The following is a 6,659-nucleotide window of genomic DNA, read 5'->3' on the forward strand; positions in this document are numbered from 1 at the left end:
TAACGTTCACCAGGCTTTGGTGCTTGAAAGGTAAAAAGTAAAAGGAAGGTTTTTGTTGGTTTTCAGAGAGAGAATTGATGTACAATGGAGACCCAGTCACTTCAGTGTCTTGTTGATGAAACCTGCCCCCTTCAGGTCACCACAGAGTGCCTTTCTGTTTCTCTTATTCCAAGTGAAACATTAGATAGCTAGTCCTCTCCTCTTGCATGAACTACAAGGACTTTGACCAGGCTGAATCAAACACTTACAACCCATCTTCCACATAGGGTTTCCACAAGCTTGCCAGCTTGTCCGGTTCCAGTCCCAGCTTCTGTTGCTGGCTGTAACACTGTAGAAGTGATCTCTCTCTCTCTCTCTCTGAGAGAAAGCCTGTTTGACTCTCTCTGCTTGCAAAACCACATGACTCCTTTAGAACAACTCCAGACAATCTGTAGCTCCAACATGATCTTTCAACTGTTGCCTTTTTGTAAACAACAATCCATTAGTGAAGTCTCTTGGACACTTTCCAAAGTTCTTGCAAAGACTATTGGTCCCGACATATCTAGCATGGAACAGAGCTCCAGCATTCCAAATAAGATCTGTTCTAAAGTGCCTGTATGTGACCACTGTAGAGCTCGTCGAAAGAATCAAAGACTTGTTGATCCAAACCAAGGCTTTTATTAGCAAAAGACAGGAGCTCTTCATAGGTGGCCGACCAGTCCGGAATGATCTGACCTGGCTAGGGACACAACCCTTTAAGGCCCAGACAGTAGGCGTGGCTAAGCTCTCAGCCAATCGCTGTAAGCACAGTCTAGATACTGTAACTATATACACTATATACATTGGTGATAGATCTGTACTATCACAACCACTCTAACATATCTTACCCAATTTATCACCCAATAACATATCTATAAACTCTGTCACAGCATTCTGTATTTTATCGACAATCAAGGCAGCTTGCTATTACCTCACTATTTTTACTGAAACTAAAACTTATCTAATGACTTTACTGAAGAGTCTCCATCTTTTTGATCTTTGATTCATAATTGAAAGTCACCCAAAACTCACCATCGAAACCTGTGAACTGTCTGACCTGATCCAGCTAGGTGCAAATTGATGGGAATGGTCTGATGTGCAACTTTAATTGCAAAGTAAGTTGGATGAAGTGTAAAATGGACAACTGACCCAAACCCATCAACTTCCCTCAGGATTGGTTAGTTTGAGGTTTACTCGAAGATTTTCAATCATCACCTTCCCCAAAACCTCGGTGTTGGCAAATTCTGCTTCATCAGTAGAGACATTATCATTTTTGGCTGTTGATGGGGAGGAAGTCAGCAATGACAATAGTGTTCATTGCCAAGCATAGGTGGTTAGATTCTCTATTGTTTGAGACATAGATGATTGCTCTCTAAATTTTGCTGCATAGTTGTAAAGAGGCTTCACTTTCTGAAGTGTTGTGAATGGAATTGAACATTTTCATAGCATAAACCAATAGCTTCAGTTCTGAGATGCAGATGAGGATTGTGTCGAGGGCACTCCCCTGAGGAAGCCCTGGTCAGCATGGATGAGTTGGGTGGAAAAGGCTATTTCTGTTTTGTGCAGCTCTATAATTTAATGATATCCTGATATTGACATATGTGGACTCCATTATATACATATATCTTTCTTTATGTGTGAGTCCATCCATTGAAGAATTTTCTCCTTGATTTTTAATGACCTTAATTTTACTGGGGCTCCATGATGCCACATGTAGTCAAATCCTGCCTCAATATCAAGGGCAGTCACTCTTGCTAGCTCTCTGGCATTCAACTCTTTATTCGAAGACTGTAATGACCCAAGCTGAACATCGCTAAGTGAGATATTGTTTTTGACAGCAGAATTCACAACTTCCCTCAGTTTTTCTGGTTATCGAGATGGATTGCCTGGATTGGATTTGTCCCTTTTGTGGATAAGACACATCAGGGGGATATCCCTTAATGCCAGTTATCTCTACAAAAACAGAATACATAGAGATGCAACTTGTTGAGAAAAATGCTTCTTCATTTCTTGTAAGCAATGTTATTGAGACCAGTTCCCTTTGCTGTATCCATGACATTCAAATGATTCATAATACTATGTGGAGTGAAATGAATTGGCTGAAGGCTTGTTTCTATAATTGACCTCAGGAGATTAAATGGTTATTCTCTCAGAATTGTAACTGAAGCTGTTTTCAAATGCTTCAGTCTTGTATTTTTCATTCAGATGAAGGGCTCAACCAGGTTGGATCATGAGGGCTTCTCTACATCTTGATTGCTTAATTATCAGTTGAGAGTGGAGAAAAGTGAAGGGGAGTTAGGAGGGCAAAGAAGATGGCACAAAAGGTCAGAGCTTTGATGGTGAACTTCCACCCTAGCCGTAGTTGCTCTCAGTCTGGAACCCCTGATGCCTCTGACTTCCACTTCTGAAGCAAGTAATTTCCTTTGTCACAACCACTCCCCCATTCCTGTGCCCTTGCTAACTCCCTTGCTAGTTCCCATCCCAACCTTGGTCTTCTCCAGGCTCATTCTCTCCTCCGCTGCTGGATCCACTGCTTATTCCCTCCCACTACCACATCTTACCCTTCCCTATTCGCCCACATATATCCCTTCTTCTCAACCTCATTTGCTTCCTTGAGTTCACCCTTTCTCCCATTCCCTGTACCTGTTGGCCCTTTTGTCCCTTCTCCCAACTCCTTCTGACCCCCTAACCTTCTACCTTACCCCTCTGACTTCCCCAATCTCCTATCATACTCCCCTTCTCATCCCCCTTTCCCTCCTCCCCCAACACCCTTCACCTCACTGACTCCCACACTAATCCAGGCTAGTTTTACAATCCCCTCTGTCCTTCCCCTCTCTCAGATGGAATGCTGCATCCTCAGTGGAGGCCTCATCTTTGCCCCACTTTGCCTACACCTCAACAAATTCTGAACACTCCATGATGCCAACTATCCTTCCGTCATCTCCATCTCAGTGCCTGCTTTTTCAATCAGGATTCTCCAGCCTCCACAGAAGACCTTTCTCCTGTCTTAAACCTTCTTTCTCTTCTTACACACCCTGTTCTGGCCCTTTGCCCACTCTGGATCTTTTTATTTCTAATTGCTGCTGAGACATAAACTGTCTCAATTTCACCATTCTCCTCACTTATTCGAAACTTACTCCCTTGGAACACTCTGCCCTCACCTCTGTCTGCGCCAATCCCAATCTCACGATCAAGCCCACAGACAAGTGTGGAGCTGTTGTGACCTCTTCCTCTAATTAGTTGCTTGAGCATGATCCCACCAAGAAACATCAAGCCATTGTCTCAGGCTCAATCACTGACTTCTTCACTTCTGCTCAGCTCCCTCCCACAGCCCCCAACCCCGCACTTCCCCGTTCTATCTCCTACTCAAGATACACAAACCCAATTTTCCCAGTAGGCCTATTGTTTTTGCGTGCTCCTGTTCCACTGATTTGGTATCATCGTACCTTGACACCATTTTGTCCCTCTGGTCCATTTCCTTCCTTCCTATATCTGTAATGTCTCACATTTCCTCCATCACTTCAACAACTTCCAGTTCCCTGGACTCAACCATTTTCACCATGGATGTCTAATCGCTATATACCTCCACCACCACCCCCTCCCCTGGCAGAAATTGTTCTCATCCGCAATGATTTCTCCTTCGACTCTCCCATTCTCTCTAAGTCAAAGGGGTGGCCATGGGTGACTGTATGGGTCTGAGCTATGCCTATTTTATTGTTGGCTCTGTGGAGCAATCCATTCTGTCAGGGAAAGCTCTTCAACTCTTCCTCCATTACATCAATAACTACATTGGTGCTGCCTCATATACTCATGATGAGCTTGTCTATTTTATTTACTTTACTGCTGATTCAGTGTAGCTCAGTATTGGCTCTGATAGCTTGGTGGTTAGAGCACTGGTCTTGTAAACCAGGGGTCATGAGTTCATTCCTTACTGGGACCTCATTTCTGTGAGGGGCGCTGGACAAAGTGGAGACTCTCTGTCTTCCTTATGGTAGACAAAGTTAAAGAATTTCACATATGTTACATACCAAATGTAGTATTATGTGACAATATTGAAACCTTTTCCTTCACCCTGAGGCCAAGTTACTTGACCCATCTCTGGTCACACTTTCTCCTTTCTTTATTTCCATTTCCATCTTGGCAGAACAACTCTTCACAGATACTTTCTACAAACCTACCATCTTTCACAGTTACCTCGAATACACCTCTTCAAACCCTATCCCTTATCCTGTCTCTCAATTCCTCCCCCTCTGTTGTATCTGCTCCCAGGATGTTTTCCATTCCAGAGCCTCTAAAAAAAAATCCATGGTTTCCCCTTTACTACCATCAATTCAGACATTACCTTAATTTCCTCTATTTCTTACACATCTTCCCCGACACCCTCTGCTTTGAGACATAACAAGGATATGATTCCCCTTGTCCTCACCAACCACTCCTCAACCATCCACATCCAACATATTATCCTCAGCAATTATCACCACATCAAACATGATCCCACCACCAGACACATCTTCCCCTCTGCTCCCCTCTCCACTTTCTGCAGAGACTGCTCCATCTGTGACCTCTTTTTCAACTCATCCCTTCCCACTAATTGATCCTTGGTCTGCAAGAAATGCTGTGATGCACAATCAATTATGCAAAGTCTGAAGTTACTGGAACTGAAGGCTTTTATTAGCAAGAGATGGACAATATCCCTTGTGTTGTTGGCTCTCCCTAACCCGGACTTGAACTGGGGGCAGGATTGTGGCATGACAGCCTTTATGGGGGATAAAGGGGAGGAGTCATGAGCTGGCCAGTGAGAGCAGGGTCAAACATAAAAGGTCACATCATTTACATATACAATAGTGGTTTCACCACATCCTGCACTTGCACCCATCCCTCCCCTCCCTCACCACCCTTTGAGCTCCCGAACAATCCTTCCAAGTGAAGCAACACTTCACTTGTGAATATGCAGATGTCATCTACTGCATCTGGTGCACTGTTGTGACCTCCTCCGCCTTGGAGTTACTGGACACAGACTGCTAGATCATTGCATTGAGTACCTTCGCTTTATCCACTGAAATAATAGGGACTTCCCAGTGGTCATCCATTTTAATTCCTCACCCCATTCCCACACTGACATGTCTATTTTATGCCTCATGCTCTGCCAAACCGAGGCTACTCACAAATTGGAGGAATGCCACCTAATATTCATTCTTGCCACTCTCGAACCAGACAGCATTAACATTGACTTCTCCAATTTTTGTTGAACTCCTTCTCTGAGTCTGTCTGTCTATCTCTCTCTTTATTCCTATTCCACTTCCTTTTCTCCAGCTTCCCATCCTCCGAGAGCAATTCTGTCTCACATCATTCTCAGTTTTTTTTCTCCTACCCTCCCATCCATATCTACCTATGACCTTTTATTGTTAACCTGTTCTCCTCCCCTTGCCTCTTCCTCTCTTGTTACTTAGGTGCCTGCCTACTTTTTTCTCACACCTTGAGGAAGGGCTCAGGCCCAAAATGTTGGTTATCCTTTACTTCCTATAGATGCTGCGTGACCTGCTGTGGTTCTCCATCACTTTTGTGTATTGCAATACTACCCCAACATCTGCAGACTTTCCTGTTTAACTCCAGTTATGACACTACATCCACCAGGGGTCCAAAAATGATGCACGTTTTTAACAGAAAAGCAACTTGATCTGAACAGCTTTATCAATTAACACTTTCATTGCCTGATCCCTCTAACTGCTCTCATGGCCCTCTCTCCATCCTTTCATTGAGTAAAATGTGTGATTTTGCACTGTTGTGATGAATGAAACATGGGGACCAATTTCTTTTGATATAATGTGTGATCTTTTCCAGCTAGAATGGCAGAAGACATGACAACACTCTTGTCTCCCATTTTCCCTCCAATTTGAACATTATTCCAGAAATATATTATTCTTTCTTTTTCAGTAGTGTGTCAAAATCTTGGAACTCCTTACCCAACAACATTGCAGGAGTATTTTCACTACAGGACCTGCAGCAGTGTGAGAAAGTACCTCACCAACAATTTCCTTACTGACAATTTGGCATGTGCAATAAATGCCCATGGTGTCAATGTAATGTACATGATAAACCGAAACGAATGAAGTCAAAATTAAGGGAAGAGCTCAAACATTTATAATTATTTAAATTTTTTTTTTCACTTTGTATTGACATCACTGAAAAGGCAGCATTTTTTCAGCAACCTTTGACGGAGCAGCTTTTACAGGGGATTTAATTGTCAAGAATGTTGCTGTGCACTTGGGGTCATGTGTAGGCAGTCTAGGTAAGTGTAGCAGATTTCTTTCCCTGAAGGATATTAATGAATCAGATGGGTTTTGAAGGAAATCTGGTGCTGTCATGGTCACTGCTACTGATATAACCTTTTCTTTCAAATGTTTTTAGTCAGGCGAATTTAAATTCTCTTCTTTGTCACAGAGAGGTTCCATTCCTGTCCATGTATTATGAGTTCTAAGCTCAGTATACCAGAGAGGGACTTAACCAGTATGTGATGATCACAAAAGCCACATTTAAAGAAACAATCTTGAAGATGACAATTAAAGAATAAGACTAGTTTATAACAAAATAGCAGCTAAGTTCTATTGTGCAGAGGCTGAATGCTTTGACAAGGTAAATAC

Source organism: Narcine bancroftii, chromosome 3 (genome assembly GCF_036971445.1).
Source record: "Narcine bancroftii isolate sNarBan1 chromosome 3, sNarBan1.hap1, whole genome shotgun sequence".
NCBI lineage: Eukaryota > Metazoa > Chordata > Chondrichthyes > Torpediniformes > Narcinidae > Narcine > Narcine bancroftii.